This window comes from Myotis lucifugus, unplaced genomic scaffold (assembly GCF_000147115.1).
Source record: "Myotis lucifugus unplaced genomic scaffold, Myoluc2.0 scaffold_119, whole genome shotgun sequence".
Taxonomy (NCBI): domain Eukaryota; kingdom Metazoa; phylum Chordata; class Mammalia; order Chiroptera; family Vespertilionidae; genus Myotis; species Myotis lucifugus.
The window spans coordinates 1,801,654-1,819,026 of NW_005871167.1; the positions used below are offsets into that span (position 1 = coordinate 1,801,654).

Below are 17,373 nucleotides of genomic sequence, written 5' to 3' on the forward strand. Positions count from 1 at the left end.
ATCTTTTTATAAGTAAATGGGTATCCTATATATTAAAGAGCTAATATGCAAATGGTTGTCATACCCTCATGCCATCATGCCTTAACAGCTCAGACACTCAACACTGGGGAGAGAGGAATGGGGACCAGCCAGGCACAAATGAGCTCGTGAGAAAGGAATGGGGACCAGCCAGACTGCGGCCCAGGTGAGGGACAAGCCACCCACCCCACGCCCCGCAGTCCCGGACACCAGTGGCTGCGCCTGCACCTGCAGCCCGGGAGAGGGACAAGCCACACGCCCCACGGTCCCAGGCACCAGCAGCTGGGGCTGCGGTCCAGGAGAGGGACAAGCCGCCTGCCCCGTGGTCCCAGGTGCCTGCAGCTGCGGCCTGGGCAAAGCCACCCACCCACAGTCCCCTGCAGCTGCGGCTGGCCCAGGCGAAGCCGTCCTGGGTCCTGGGTGCCTGCGGCTGGCCAGAGGGAGGGAATCCTGGGTCCTGGGTGCAGGGCGAGGCAGAGGCAGTTAGGGATGATCAGGCCAATAGGGGAGCAGTTAGGGGTGGGCAGGCAGGCAGGCAGGTGAGTGTTTAGGACCCAGTGTTCCGGATTGCAAGAGGCAATCGGACATCCCCTGAGGCATCCCGGATTGGAGAGGGTCCAGGCTGGCTTGAGGGACTTTCCCCCCCCCCCCCCCCCGTCCCCCTGCCCAGGGAAAGAATTTTGTGCACCAGGCCTCTAGTTATAGTATATAACTTCTGTATTTTGTTTGATTATTCAACAGTCACTTCCTTTCAACAAAGCACCCCTCCCCAACTGTAGCTTTTGTGGTTCCAGTCCACCTGATTCCCACCTTCCCACCCTGCGCCCACTTCTGCACTTGATCCAGGTCTGGCCAGTGACAACCATCATTGGTACTTTCACTGGCATGATAAGGAAAAAGACTCTCTTCCTCTGATGTTGCAGGTGCTAAAGATTAAATAAGCATGGGCCGAAGCCGGTTTGGCTCAGTGGATGGAGCGTCGGCCTGCGGACTGAAGGGTCCCAGGTTCGATTCCGGTCAAGGGCATGTACCTGGGTTGCGGGCACATCCCCAGTGGGAGATGTGCAGGAGACAGCTGATCGATGTTTCTAACTCTCTATCTCTCTCCCTTTCTCTCTGTAAAAAATCAATAAAATATATTTTTTAAAAATAAATAAATAAATAAGCATGGAACAGACAGGCCACCTCTGCTATCACATAGAGGTTTATCTATAATTGAAGCTAAAAAAGCCAACCTGGATATTATTTGAGTCCAGGGATCTGGACATGCCTAAAGCTTCTCAGTTAAATGATTTAATAAGCTCTTTTATGCTTAAACTTGGTTTTTATCTGGATTTTTGTCATTTACTACCCAAAACGTCCTAATACAAGTATACCTCATTAAATCATTATTTCTGTTTTTTCTATGACTTATTTTGAAATTTGTTACTCTATAATCTATTCTTCAGTTCTCACTAAATTAGTCCACAAATTTAGCACAATTCCAGTCTTAGTCCCAATAGAATTTAAGAGCTTTTTTATTGTCATCTTGCTTTGGAACTAAGCAAAATTCCTCCAAAATTCACTCAGAGAAAAAAATATTAAAATGCCAAGAAAATAGAGGAGAAATTCATAAAAGGGAATTATATGATCAAATAGCAAAGCATATTGTAAAGCAAGAATAATAAATATAGGATGGTAATGGAGTAGGAATAAACAGTCATGGGATAGAATTCAAGCCTGAGTACATATAGAAGTATTTACCATATTTGCTATATGGTCAATCAAAAATTAATTCAATAAAGTATTTAAGGACAACCAGCTAGATTTGTGGGAGAAAAATAGATCTTTACCTTATTCAACATCCCAGAATACATTCCAAATGGATTTATGACTTACATGTAAAAATTGAAGTCAGATTCTCAGTAGACTTTTTTTTTTAATATATTTTATTGATTCTTTACAGAGAGGAAGGGAGAGGGATAGAGAGTTAGAAACATCCATGAGAGAGAAACATCGATCAGCTGCCTCCTGCACACCCCCCACTGAGGATGTGCCCGAAACCAAGGTACATGCCCTTGACCGGAATCGAACACGGGACTCTTCAGTCCACAGGCCGACGCTCTAGCCACTGAGCCAAACCAGTCAAGGCTCAGTAGACTTTTTTTAAACATATTTTTTATTGATTTCAGAGAAGAAGGGAAGGGGACAGAGCAATAGGAAAATCAATGATGAGAGAGAATTATTGATCAGCTGCCTCCTGCACACCCCCTACTGGGGATCAAGACCACAACCTGGGCATGTGCCCTTGGCCGGAATCGAACCTAGGACCCTTCAGTCCACAGGCTTACGCTCTATCCTCTGAGCCAAACTGGCTAGGGCAGGGGTGGGCAAACTTTTTGACTCAAGGGCCACAATGGGTTCTTAAACTGGACCGGAGGGCCGGAACAAAAGCATGGATGGAGTGTTTGTGTGAACTAATATAAATTCAAAGTAAACATCATTACATAAAAGGGTACGGTCTTTTGTTTTTTTAGTTTTATTCATTTCAAACGGCCGGATCCGGCCCGCGGGCCGTAGTTTGCCCACGGCTGGGCTAGGGCTATAAATATAAACTATTGATGGTGTTTATCTGTGGGGTTAAAATTACAAGAAATAGTCTATGTTAAGTATTATAATGTTCACATTTTACAACAGCATTTTAATAATGAAAAGGTAAGCTAAGAATAAATGAATATTGGAATAGTTTCATAGTCCTGTGTTGAGAAAGGACTTTTTAAACATGATTTCAAAACCCCAAAATATTAAAGTTTAGGTTACATAATATTAAAAATTACTACATGGTAGGGGAAAACACCTACACACCCACACATACACCATAATTGAAGTTGCAGCAATAACCCAAGAGAATATTTGCAACATATATGACAAAAGGTATGTGTCATTAATATGCCAAGAGCTATTATTTAAAGGTATGTGTCATTAATATGCCAAGAGCTATTATTTATAATAATAAAAGCATAATATGCTAATTAGACCGGACGGCCAAACAGCGGAACAACCTTCCAGATGAAGCCGGGGCTGTGAGGGCCGAGTCCCTTGCACGAATTTCGTGCATCAGGCCTCTAGTATGTCAATAAAAAGGTTCAACACCTTAACAGACAATCTGATAAAGAACATGAACAAGCATATTACACACACACACTAAAAATGGCTAATAAGCATATGAAAATATTTTTATTCTTGACAGTTAAGAAATACAAATAATCTGAACAATGAAATAACATGTTTTCATTGTATTAGCAAAGCTAATTAACAAAGGTTGGTGTTGGCTTAGATATGAGATTAAATAGGTTCAACCTTTCTTAAGTGCAGTTTGGTAACATGTATCAAAATATTAAAAACACATACCTCTGAGTCAGCAGTAATACAAATCAGAAAAGGTTCATGTGCAAGAAGTTTGATAATATTAGTTAAAAATTGGAAACAACTAAAAGGCTTATAAATAAGAGACTAAATGTACTTTTGAGTAAAAAGAGCTTGTTACAAAACAAGTTCACTGTGATCTTATTTATGTAAATTACGGGTAAGTATACATAGAAGTAATATTTAACAGAACATTAGTAATGGAAATCTGGTGGCCTTTCAAGTGAGTTTCAAGCTTATGCAAAAGTGAGAGAATGTATGAACTCCCGTGTGCCCCCATTCAACTCCAACTTGTACCCAATCTTGTTTCATCTGTATTCCCACCCACTCCCTCCTGAACCCCAGGGTGTTTTTATTTTTAAGCAAATCCAAGATATCATGGAAGTCCACAGAATGATAAGCACCCCTTGTGTCCATGGTTGTCATTATGTGGATTTGGAATCATGTGAGGTTTTTTATTTGGAGTTTGCTGCTTTTTTTTTTTTTTAGCTGTGCTTTGAAACAATGTGGTTGAAAATCTGGAAAAAGGAATGATGTATGCCCAAAACTTAGAGTCAGTCTGGCTGTCACCCAGCAGCAATCTTATGCCCTGAGGGTAACTATCACATTTATATCCACACAGCCCTGTTATTATCATTGTCTCAAAGACCGGGTGTTATATTTATCTTCCCTGCAAAGTATATCTGAGTTTCATTCACATATTTTTATCCTGGAAGAAAATAATTTTCCACTTTTGGAAACTGGCACAAAGAACCAAGAAAAAAACTAAACCTGTGGGTATGAAACTAAATGCCATCAACAGATATGCAAGAAGACAGCAGATAGCAGATGTTTCTTGGGTCGAACTAAATGCATGTGCAAATCCCGAGAAGCTCAAAGATGTTGAGTGAATAGAGGGCAGGTGTCTTTAACCTTCACTTTGTTCTTATCATCCTCAGAATCCCAGGTAGGAAAAAGCGGGATCTGTCACCGAGCAAAGACTGCCACAGGCACAGCTCCTTTTTAAAGGAGCCTGGCAACTCACCAATGTCTTCCTCGCCCACCTCCTCAAAGCCCGCTCGCCTGGTGGACTATCAGAAAGGGCCTCTAGAATATAGTTTAGGAGAAACCAAGATGGCGGCATAGGTTAACGCCGAAGTTTGCTGCCTCGAACAACCACTTCAAAAATACAACTAAAAGACAAAACGGACATCATCCAGAACCACAGGAAGGCTGGCTGAGTGGAAGTTCTACAACTAGGAGGAACCAAGAATCAGAGGAGGGCGCCAGTGCTGAAGTAAAATACTAAGGTGCGGAGTGCGCGCAGCGCGGGCTGGTGGCTGAGGGCGTGGTTGTCTATTTCAATCCGGAGGGAGCCTCAGACTCAGAGCTCCAGATCCGGGCGAGTCTCTAGGGACCCAGACTCAAACGGGAGAAGCAGGATTGTCTGGCTACGGTCCCTCCGAGGTTTGCAGCGGTTGCTGGGACAGAGAGGCAGAGCCCCTGGGGACGGACTGAGAGCAGCCATAACTGCTCCCTCCTCCGCCCTGTTGATCCCGTGGGACCCGTCCCGCCCAAGCCCTGCACAGAGGCATTTGCCGGATAGCCTCAGGCAAAGGCTAGATTAGCACCTCCCTAGAGGACACAAGTTCTTCCACTGCAGACACAGCTGATTATCACAGCAGGTCGGCCTGGAGGTCAAATCCCTCTAGTATTAACTACAACAATCAAGGCTTAACTACAACAAGACTGCGCACAAAGACCACTAGGGGGTGTACCAAGAAAGCATAAAAAATGCGGAGACAAAGAAACAGGACAAAACTATCAAGGGAGGATATTGAGTTCAGAACCACACTTTTGAGGTCTCTCAAGAGGCTTCTAGAGTCTGTCGATAAACTTGATGAGATGTACAGGAAATCTAATGAGACCCTCGATGGTGTGATAAAGGACCATCTAGAAAGTAAGCATACACTGACTGAAATAAAGAATATTATACAGACTTCCAACAGCAGACCAGAGGAGCGCAAGAATCAAGTCAAAGATTTGAAATGCGAAGAAGCAAGAAACACCCAACCGGAAAAGCAAAATGAAAAAAGAACCCAAAAATACGAAGATAGTGTAAGGAGCCTCTGGGACAGCTTCAAACGCACCAACATCAGAATTATAGGGGTACCAGAAGATGAGAGAGAGCAAGATATTGAAAACCTATTTGAAGAAATAATGACAGAAAACTTCCCACACCTGGTGAAAGAAATAGACTTACAGGTCCAGGAAGCGCAGAGAACCCCAAACAAAAGGAATCCAAAGAGGACCACACCAAGACACATCATAATTAAAATGCCAAGAGCAAAAGACAAAGAGAGAATCTTAAAAGCAGCAAGAGAAAGAAACTCAGTTACCTACAAGGGAATACCCATACGACTGTCAGCTGATTTCTCAACAGAAACTTTGCAGGCCAGAAGGGAGTGGCAAGAAATATTCAAAGTGATGAACAGCAAGAACCTACAACCAAGATTACTTTATCCAGCAAAGCTATCATTCAGAATTGAAGGTCAGATAAAGAGCTTCACAGATAAGGAAAAGCTAAAGGAGTTCATCACCACCAAACCAGTATTATATGAAATGCTGAAAGGTATCCTTTAAGAAGAGGAAGAAGAAGAAAAAGGTAAAGATACAAATTATGAACAACAAATATGCATGTATCAACAAGTGAATCTAAGAATCAAGTGAATAAATAACCTGATGTACAGAATTAACTGGTGATTATAATAGAAACAGGGACATAGAAAGGGAATGGACTGACTATTCTTGGGGGGAAAAGGGGTGTGGGAGATGCGGGAAGAGACTGGACAAAAATCGTGCACCTATGGATGAGGACAGTGGGTGGGGAGTGAGGGCGGAGGGTGGGGTGGGAGCTGGAAGGAGGGGAGTTATGGGGGGGAAAAAAGAGGAACAAATGTAATAATCTGAACAATAAAGATTTAATTAAAAAAAAAAAAGAAAGGGCCTCTAATATGATTGCCACCAGCCACGTGTGGCTGCTAAGCGCTTGAAATGTGGCTGGTCTGAACTGAGACGTGCAGTAATGTAATCTGCACGCTGGATCTCAAAGACTTAATGTGAGAAAAAAAGGATGAAATGTATCTCATTGATATTTTTATTGATTACATGTTGAAATTATAATATTTGAGATATATTAGACTAAGTAAAATGTATTATTAAGATTGATTTCGCCCTAACCGGTTTGGCTCAGTGGATAGAGCGTCAGCCTGCAGACTCAAGGTCCCAGGTTCGATTCCGGTCAAGGGCGTGTACCTTGGTTGCGGGCACATCCCCAGGAGGGAGTGTGCAGGAGGCAGCTGATCAATGTTTCTCTCTCATCAATGTTTCTAACTCTCTATCCCTCTCCCTTCCTTTCTGTAAAAAATCAATAATATATTTTTTTAAAAAAGAAGATTGATTTCATCTTTCTTTTTACCTTTCTTAACGTGGCTATTAGAATTACTTAAGTGGCTCACATTATGTTCCCATTGCTCTAAACAAATAGGAAGTCTATATGACGTTAGTAATCTCCAAAATATTATTGTCACTAACTTTAGTAAATTTAATTTACTAAGGTATAATACCTATAAGGTCTTTTTCTGTGCATACTCTCTGGGGAATAAAATCAATACCCATTCTTAGTGAGTTTCATATTTTAATTTTGGGGAGTGATCCTCAAATCCCTAGATATCAGTAGCTACCTGGTGAACACTGTCATACTCAGCAGTGTGGCCTCATTTCAAGGAGTCAGCCCATGACAGCTCAAGCTGAGATGGTTGCCTTTCAGCTTCAATATGTAGGAAATCTGTTTCATTAAAACTGAATTCGTTCAATGCAATTCAGCTAAGCACTCTCCTGGGTACTGTGACAGCCTTCGCTGAGAGCTAACAGGAAGTTGCTAAGAGAGTAGATCTTAGAAATTATCTCAAGAAAAAAAAAAATCTGGCACAGTTGGTGTAGCTCGGTGGTTGCATCGACCCATGAACCAAGAGGTCACTGGTTCTATTCCCAGTCAGGGTACATGCCAGGGTTGCGGGCTCAATACCCAGTGTAGGGTGTGCAGGAGGCAGCCAGTTGATGTTTCTCTCTCATCAATGTTTTTATCTCCCTCTCCCTTCCTCTCTCTCTCTAAAATCTATAAAAGTGTATTTTTAAAATCATTTTTTGGGGGGGATAAATGGTGATAGAAAAAGAAAAAATAAAGAAAAAATCATTTTGGTAACAGTGAGAAGAAGGCAAAGAACTAACTAGGCTACTATAATAATTCAGTGAACAATGATGAAGGTCCAAGACAGTGAAAATGGGAACATTGAGGACGGAATGTTTTAAATCAAATTTAAAACAGAAATCTGTAACGGCTGCTTAAAACCTCCACCTTACTCTCCCTCACCTCTCCCACATTAACATTCCTTAGTGTTATGATCTGCCACCCACATAACTTCTTCACCCTCCTCTCTCACCACTCCCCCCATCATCAGTTACTCAGTTTCCATTCAGCAAGGATTTATAGACCATCTCTGTGCACCTCACACCATATGCTACAGCCATATTTGCAATACCTGGACACTCAACGCCACGTCCTGCCCCCCTGTATGTGCTTTACAGCTGCCCGGGCCTTCCTCTTCTCTCTGCCCCCTCCCGCGGCCTACCCGGAAAACTCTCCATTCTGCAAGACACGGAGCAGGTGCTGCCTCCTGTCTTTCAAACCTCCACTGACCTCCAGGTAGAGGTGGCCATTCTGCATCCCCGTCCTCATAGCATGCCTGTTCTTCCACTATTATTGCACACTACGTGGCATTGGCTTGTTCATTTATCCATCTTTACCTCTACATTTTAACCCTTTGAGGACAAGGTTTAACATACCTAATTCATCTTACGTCCCTAACAACACTCAGTACAGAGGCTAAAAGTAAACATTCAATACAGTTTTGTTGACTGATTTCTCAGATCTTTTCCAGCTCTAAAATTCCATGATTCAGGCACAGAATAAAGATTTTAAAACAATAATTGTGCCCTGACCAGGTAGCTCAGTTGGTTAGAGCACCATCCCAATACACCAAGGTTGTGGGTTCCAACCCTGGTCAGGGAACATACAAGAATCAACCAATGAATGCATACATAAGTGGAACAACAAATCTCCCTCTCCCTTCTTCTTCTTCTTCTTCTTCTTCTTCTTCTTCTTCTTCTCTCTCTCTCTCTCAAAATCAATAAATAAATTTTTAAAAATAAAGTCAATAAAAACATATTTTAAAATAATTGAGACTATGACATATATTCACATCCCACTCTACACAAAATTGTCTATTTGAATTTTCATATTTGGGGTTTTCTTAAATATTCTGCAGGTAACAGGCACAACTGCAATTGCCATGCCAGTGTTGGTACTCTCCTGCCTCATCTCTGAGCCCCGTCTGCTTTATGGGTGTTAAGTAAACGTTAGCTGTTAACTCACTTCCTTCCTGATCTCTATCTTTATTTCTGTAATCCTTAAGGCAGGGAAGGAATTCCTAGGGTGTTACGCCACCTCTCGCCACGAGAGGACAACAAGGAGACCCAGGTTGTGTTAAAACCCTTCTAGCCACCAGATGGCCCCCAAACACCAGCTTAACGGAGTCAAGATTTCAATTTACATCAGACGCACTTCCGCTTGGTTTTCCTTTATTTCTTCTCCCTGAAAAGTGAACTCTCTCCTACAGGTGACCAGACAAATAGCTGGGAATTGTCTAGAGCTATACGTTACTTTTCTGAAGATGAGGAAATGTAGGAAAAAAGAGGGGTAACACTAAAAACTTCTAAAAAATTGGTTTTAGAAAGATGCCTTCTTCAAGTCCAAAGAAAAGAACTGGAAATTTGAATGTGCATTGAGGGCTTAGGTGAGTTCTAAGAATTATCATCAAAATTTTAAGTGTGTTAATGGTGTTTTGGGTAAGAAAATAACAAATACAGATAACTAAAAGCAAAACAACCGAACTAAAAGTCCCCCCCCCCCCCCCCCGCCCCCAAAGTCCTGGGAGATGGGTGGTGATTCCCAACCATAATCATCAAATTATCTTCCTGAAAGCCTGGCACTCTCATCATCCCTCCAATTCCAAAATACTAGGTGTGTGTGAACTGAAGAAACTCCTTCAGAGAGATTTTTGCTGGACAGGAAAACGGTTACGCCATGTTCTGCTCCCAGGACCTTGGAGGGCTGGCCTGTGGGAAGTGGAATGGGAGTGGGAGGCAGAAAGCAATTCTGCGACCTGCTAGGGCAGTGATGGTGAACCTGTGACACACGTGTCAGAGGTGACACGCGAACTCATTTTTTTGGTTGATTTTTTTTTTTTTGTTAAATGGCATTTAAATATATAAAATAAATATCAAAAATATACGTCTTTGTTTTACTATGGTTGCAAATATCAAAAAATTTCTATATGTGACACGGCACCAGAGTTAAGTTAGGGTTTTTCAAAATGCTGACACGCCGAGCTCAAAGGGTTCATCATCACTGCTGTAGACCTATGAACCGGGAGGTCTCTGTTGGATTCTGGTCAGGGCACATGCCCCTGTTGCGGCTCGATCCAAAGAAAGGGTTGTGCAGGAGGCAGCCTGATCAATGAGCCTTTCTCATCATTGATGTTTCTTTCTCTCTCTCTCCCTCCTCTCTTCCTTCCTCTCTGAAATCAATAAAAAAAATATTTTTTTTAAAAAAAAATCAGATTCCCGCCCAGATAGTATGAAGACTGCACTAGGGTGTGTGGTACTATCATTCAGAACGGAGCAGGGGAGGCTGGCCCTGGAGCCTCATCATTACTTTAGTTGTGTAGGCCCCAGAAGAAACAATTTCATTCCTGCTTTTCCTCCTAGACCGGTGCTGTTTCTTCTGTGCTAAAAGAAAACTATTTATAGGGAGCTGATTATAGAAGATATTTTTTTTAATAGTTCATTTCTTTTTTTTCTTTTTTTTAACGTTTTATTGATTTTTCACAGAGAAGAAGGGAGAGGGACAGAGAGTTAGAAACATCGATGAGAGAGATCGATCAGCTGCCTCCTGCACGCCCCCCACTGGGGATGTGCCCGCAACCAAGGTACATGCCCTTAACCGGAATCGAACCTGGGACCCTTCAGTCCGCAGGCCGACGCTCTATCCACTGAGCCAAACCGGTTTGGCAAGAAGATATTTTTTAATATATTTTTATTGACTTCAAAGAGGAAGGGAGAGGAAGAGAACGAGATAGAAACATCAATGCTGAGAGAGAATCATTAATCAGCCGCCTCCTGCACGCCCCACACTGGGGATTGAACCCGCCACCCCAGGCATGTGCCCTGTCCTGGTTCATAGGTTGACATTCAACCACTGGGCCATGTAGGCTTGACTATAGGAGGTACTTTTAACCAAAAATATAAATGTTAGTCTCATCACCCACAAAATGGATGTGACATTCCCCAGCTCCGCCCATCTAAAGTTGTCCCCATACTCCTCTGTCTCAGCACCGGTAAATGTCCTCCCCAGCACTAAGGACAGTCACTAAGTATTCCATCTGTTTGCCGACTTGTTCCTTGATTATCCTCTCCACTGGACTGCAGGCCCCATGAGGGCAGGACCTGCTCTGCTCTGTTCACCACTCTCAGCTCTTAGCAAAATGTCACCAAGTGTGAAGTCAGTGAACAGCTGTTGAATGAAAAAATGAGTGGAGAGAGAGTTCAGTATCATCCAAGTTCTACCAAATGCAGGAGGGGGAAATGGAATGCTGGCTGGTGTCTATGTCAAACATTCTTTTAGGAGTGAACAGAACGATTAAGTTGCCGTATGTTTTTCAATAGTGTCCAATTACAATTACTGTTCATTTACCTGTGTTCTCCTGGAAGGACTACTTAAGCCGGTTATTAACATGAAAACACAGAAATGTGAAATTTCACTGTTGAGATGGCAATTGATTTAAAATATGTCTTAATTTTACTCTCTTGTTAGATGGTTCTCCTGATAAATCTCTATAAAAGCCAAGTCCTCCCCTAATTGAGCCTAATCATAGTAGAACGATTAGTATATTGTGAAGAGCTGGGCTGAGGAGTGAGCTGAGTCCCAGCTTGGCCACTTACAGTTTCCTTCCTTTCTTCCTTCCTTCCTTCCTTCCTTCCTTCCTTCCTTCCTTCCTTCCTTCCTTCCTTCCTTTCTTTCTTAGTATATTTTTATTGATTTCAGAGAGGAAGGGAGAGGAAGAGAGAGATAGAAACATCAATGACAAGAGAGAATCATTGATTGGCTGCCTCCTGCATAATCGGGAATTGAGTCTGCAACCCAGGCATTATGCCCTGACCAGGAATCGAACCGTGACCTGGTTCATAGGATGATGCTCAATCACTGAGCTACCAAGGCCTGGTGTAAGTCAGCTTTCTTGAGCTTCCATTTCCTCACCTAATAACCCCTCCCCTCAGGGCTCTATGCCTGGCACATGCTGGACACTCAGAACTATTCAACTCCACTTCTCCCATCACCAGCCAAGAGTAGCCAAGCTACCCAAGACACCTGAGACTTATTCAAGCGACTGGTGTGGCTCAGTGGTTGAAGGTTGACCCATGAACCAAGAGGTCACTGGTTAGATTCCCATTCCTGGTCAGGGCACATGCCGATCCTCCCCCAGTACGGGGCCTGCAGGAGGCGGCAGATCCATAATTCTTTCCCTCTATCCCCTCTTCCTTCCACTCTCTCTAAAAAGCAATAAAAACATATTTTTTAAAATAAATAAATAAAAAGTTGTACAATACCAAATTGGTGAGAATATTGAGTAACTGACTGCAGGTAAGAGTATAAAACCATTTTGGAGAATATTTCTAATATCGCTAAAGATTTTCATATTCTATGAACCAGCCATTCCCCTCTACGCAAATACTCTAAAGAAATCCCTCCACATATGTACAACCAACAGATATACACAAGGATATTAGCCCAGCTGGAGTGGCTCAGTTGGTTGAGTGTCATTCTGTGCACTGAGAGATTGTCGGTGGGATTCCTGGTCAGGGCACATACCTGGGTTGCAGGTTTGATCCCCAGTCAGGACACATACAGAAGGCAACCGATCTACCTTCTCTCTCTCAGCATATCCTCAGATCTAAGCATGAAAAATATATACAGCGAAGTACTATTTACAGCAAAGTACAGTAAAATCACTCAAAGCATTTCATGAGAAAGAAATAATTACCAAATTCAGGCTCCTGGCACCCTCTGGGTGGAGCAGGAAGGGCCAAAACCAGAGGAACATTTACGTGTGTTGACAGTATTGTTTTCCAAGCTGTTTTTATTCTTTATGTCTTTTTGTATCTCATAAATAATGAAGAATAAATTTTTTAAATTTAATATACATACACTTTCACCTAATTTCACTGCTAGGAATTTATCTTACATATGTATTAGCATATGCACAAGCAGGCAACAATATATACAAAGATGCTTATTGTAGTGGTTTATATGGGGAAAACTGGGAACAACCTAAGTATGGGGACATTATATAAACACCAGCGGCCTTGTGTCACGAATTCGTGCACATGGAAAGGAAGTTAATTAGAAGAAATATTTTTATATCACTATTCACCCTTTCTCTGTAGTAGAAGTGTCAACCAATTTCACAATCGACAATGACAGATGGACACATGTGTGCGATTGGTGCCAGCGAGAGCTTTATATGTATCTCACATGTGCAAGTCAACTTGGCCTTTTATATATAGAATAAGCTTGCTTAACACTCCAGTGTGGGGTGAATTTCCCGCCAAAATATAAGATGGCTCTGTCTTTTGGTTTTGTTCCATCCACCAAAAGGGTGGATTACAAACAAATATTTGGTAATACGCAGTTACAATCGGCCCGAGTTTACACGTTTCCCACACTCCACCGCAAATCTATATGAACCGAGTTAAAGACGGCTCCCGCGGAGTACGCGCAATTCATGCGAGCCGACTTTTTATAGATATTAGAATAAGCTTGCTTAATTAGACCTGCTTTCTGATTTAGCTAAACTTTTTCCAGCCCAATGAAGCACCCAACTTCTCTTTCAGGTAATTGTCAGCAACACAGCAGTATATATCAACACAAAACAGATTATTATTGTAGATCACGCAGGGAGAACAAATGGTAAAATATTTAACTGCAGCAGTGTTTGACTATATTCTGCACAGTGAGAAAACCTGATCATTTTCAAGGTCCACCATTTCTTACTTCTCTTCAGTTAGGTCAAGTTTCTAAACTTTCTAAATCTCCGTTTTCCAGCTAATGAAAAGAAAATGGGATTCTACCAAGTCTCCTATCTACCTCCTCCAGGACTTCTGTGAGGATCAAATGAGATGAGGCATGGAAAAACACTTCACAAACATTTGATTGCAATGTAAAGTGTTTCCACCTGGCTATAAAGCAACTCATGTTCCTGGGCTGAAGAAACTGCAAGGAGGCTAGTCACTAGGGAGAGGAAGCCGGGTGTTGCTACATGACGTCATTACCCCAGGCGGTCAGACACTTAGCATATTAGCCTTTTATATAGATAGATTCAAAGCAAAATCAGAGCTAGACAACCATTTAGAAGAACTAGAGGCCCAGTCCATGAAATTCATGCATGGCTAGGGTCCTTAGGCCTGGCCAGCAATTAGGGCCAATCTGTGGGGTGATCAGGGGACCCCACTGGCATCCGCCTTGGCCGGCCTGACACAACCAGCTCGCTGGCCCCGCCCCCCGCCACCGCCCACTTTCCGGCCAGCCCTGCTCCCCACTGCCGCCACCCGTCACCTCCCTCTTCGGGGCAACCGGCAGGGCGATTGGGGTGGGGGTGGGCCCACTGGCACCCACCTTGGCTGGCCTGGGGCCTGCGGGCTGGGGGCAGCTCCTGCGTTAAGCGTCTGCCCCCTGGTGGTCAGTGCATGTCATAGTGGGCGGTTGTTCTACCAGTTGTTCTGCAGTTTGGTCGATTTGCATATTAGGCTTTTATTATATAGGATAAGCTAGACTTGTATGTCAAGACATATTCAAGTGGTGAGGGGGAGATCACAGGACTAGACCACTTATGGAAAAATATTAGATGTACACACACACACACACACATAATAAATTTCTGGGTCACACAAAACCATTAACTTCTATCATCTCAGGGAATTGAGCCTGGGTAATGAGAGGGGACTTCTGCCTGTCATTTACCCCTTCAGAGTGATTTACATTTCTGTTTTTACCATTAGAGCATATTGCCTTTATAATGCCAACAGATAGATAAATCAGTAGGAAAAGTAAATAACAGCATAAGACTCAGATGTTGGTTTACCAAGATTTTACTTTAAAAGCAAAAATCACACAAAATTCTTTTAATCGCCTTTTTATGCTGATCTCTTTGGGGAATTGATACCACTCACAGAAACAAATCCCAAAGGTGGCTGCTTTTACAGAACGATAAACAGAACTGTGGTTAGAGTAGATTGTCTGTGGCTCTTTCACAGCTCTCTGTAACAATCTGCAGAGCAGGTCACCAATATTTGCTTTATTTCAAATCATCATCCTAAAAAACATAAACTGTTTTTTCACCTGAAAGAATATGTTTTTCAGAAACAGATTCAAAGAGGAAATAAGGGCCCAAAGCGCATTCGCAGAGCGGGCCAGCACGCATAGCCCAGCCAGGGAGGTGCCCGGCCACGGGGACACCTGGTGACATTGGGCGTGGCTGCTCAGCCGGCCTGACCAGAGACACGCCTGGCCTCCGCCTTGGGGCAGCGCCGGTCCTGCTCAGCTGGCTCCCGCGCCAGGCGGCTGACATGGGCAGAGCCGAGCTGTTGGCTTCATCCCCAGAGACAGCACTTGGCTCACACACTGGACACACTCGGGGTCTGCAAAGCCGTCTTGGGCTCCAGCCTGGCCTTCCAAGTCAGGAAGTTAGTGGCTGAAAGGGAAGAGAAAGAAGCCGAGTATAGAGACAGAGGCCTGGGGGCCAGCTTACTGCAGAAGCAGAGCCCCATTTCCCTGCCAGAGCTGAACGACTGAGACCCGGAACCTCCCCACTCTGCTGAGCCCAGAGCTCTGCTACCTATACTGCATTTTGATTTACTACCGGGTACAATTTATTTCCAAAAATAAAGAGGTCAAAATTGGAGTTTGGAAATTTTAGAATTAGAGGATATTGATAGACAAGTGGCTCTTGAACATAATAATAGAACTTTTTACAACAATTCTTCCTTCTTCCATTCTATTCAGCTGTAAGAATAAAAGGCGAGGGGGCGGGGAACCACTGGCTGGTGTGGATCAGTGGTTAGGGTGTCGGTTGTGGCCCAAAGGGTCTTGGGTTGATTCCGGTCAAGAGCACATGCCTGGGTTTCAGGTTCAATCCCCGACCCCAGTTGGGGCATGTGTAGGAGGCAACCGATCAGGTGTGTCTCTCACATCGGTGTTTCTTTATCTCTCTTCCTCTCTCACTCCTTTCTGCTCTCTCTAAATATCAGTGGAAAAAATATCCTCGGGTGAGGATTAACAAAAAATAAAAGAGCGGGGGGCTGATAATACCTGCCCTCCAGAACCCCACAGAGCTGCTGGAAGGATCAAATGAGGTAACAGCCATCTTCAGCTAAGAGGCCCTTGGGAAACAAATTTATTATTTCCTTCCTTTATAATGGAGGACAGATCCAGTTCAAATATTAGTCATGTAAACAAGACCGTGTGTTTCTTTTAAAAGGAGAAGGAGGAGGAGGAGATGACGAGGAGTCCGGATAAGAAGAAGCAAAACAATGACAGCAGCAACAGTTCAGTTACAATTTAAAAAGGGAGAAACTGTCTTCAAGTGCCTGCCACTTATAAAGGAAATAGGGAGGGGGACAAAGTGGGAAGGGAAGCATGGAGAGGGAGATGCTTGTATCCACTTGTTCTGGGCCAAGGACCCAGCGTGCGAGAAGCTTCACTATTCCCTTTCATCTGCACTTCAGAATATGATGCAGGTGTTGTTATCCCATTTTACAGATCAGAAAACTAAGGTTCAGAGGGAATAAACCATTTAGCCAAGGTAGGGCAGAAACACTACTCACCAGGCTGGCCTGCTTCCAGGGGACATATTCCCTCCGCGGCCTTACCTCTGGCTCCTCCTCCTAACGTGGGTGAGCCGCGGCCCTGCTATTCTCTCTCCCTTTCTGTTGCCTTCCTTTAAAATCTGTGGTCTCTCTTTCATCCCTTGTATTACTTCCTCTGTGCAGATCCTCTGTCCTGATTTCCAGCCCCCTGGACAGTTCCCAGGTAAGATCCCCGCCTGTATAAACACAGTGTCTCTAAAAGTAGCTCCTGGCCTCGCCACTCACACTCCACCCCCTCCTGGGGGTAGCTCTCTTCTCCCCCGCCCCCCAAGCTCAAAATCAGCAGCACTTTTGGTCGTTTCTCCCCTTCCCCATATACACAATCACTCCATTATCTCAATTCTTTCTTCAAAGTATCTCTTACCTCTCACTTTTCGTTTCTACTTTTCCTCCTAACATCCCAGAGCCTTCCGTCTGCTTGGTTGCTGTGGAAGCCTCCCGCGGGCCCCTCAGGGCTCCCAGCGTATTCTGGGCGCTGCTGCCTGATTCATCTCACCCGCTACCTGCCCGCGCCCTCGCTGGACACGGCACGCAAGGCCTCCCGCAAACCAGGCCTGCACCCTAGGCTGCCGCCGGCCCCAGGCTTTCCAGGCCCACGCCCCCTCCTCCACTCTCCAGCGCCTCCGTTTAGCACAGTGGTTCTCAACCTTGGCTGCACATTAGAATCACCTGGGAATCTTGTTAAAATCCTGATTTCTGGGCCTCATCCTCCGGAAATTCTGTTTGCAAGTTCCGAGTGATGAGGGTCATGAGTCACGCTGTAGACAGGACCTCCCTTAGGTGTAAGGTTGGGCCACAGGTGGAACACATCGGGTTGCTACAATGCAGAGTAGAAGAAGAGGGGGATAAGGGAATAAGGGGCGCGGTGAG

The 17,373-nt window shown here is 43.9% G+C and overlaps 1 long non-coding RNA gene across 1 annotated transcript; it reads right to left on the minus strand.

Moving 5' to 3' along the window:
- Positions 1-14,711: 14,711 nt before the first annotated feature.
- LOC111827012 lies at positions 14,712-17,040 on the minus strand. The gene is made up of 2 exons (XR_002830471.1): positions 16,868-17,040; positions 14,712-15,329 (listed from the first exon to the last, which is right to left on the minus strand). It is a non-coding gene; the product is annotated as an uncharacterized LOC111827012 (long non-coding RNA).
- Positions 17,041-17,373: the final 333 nt, after the last annotated feature.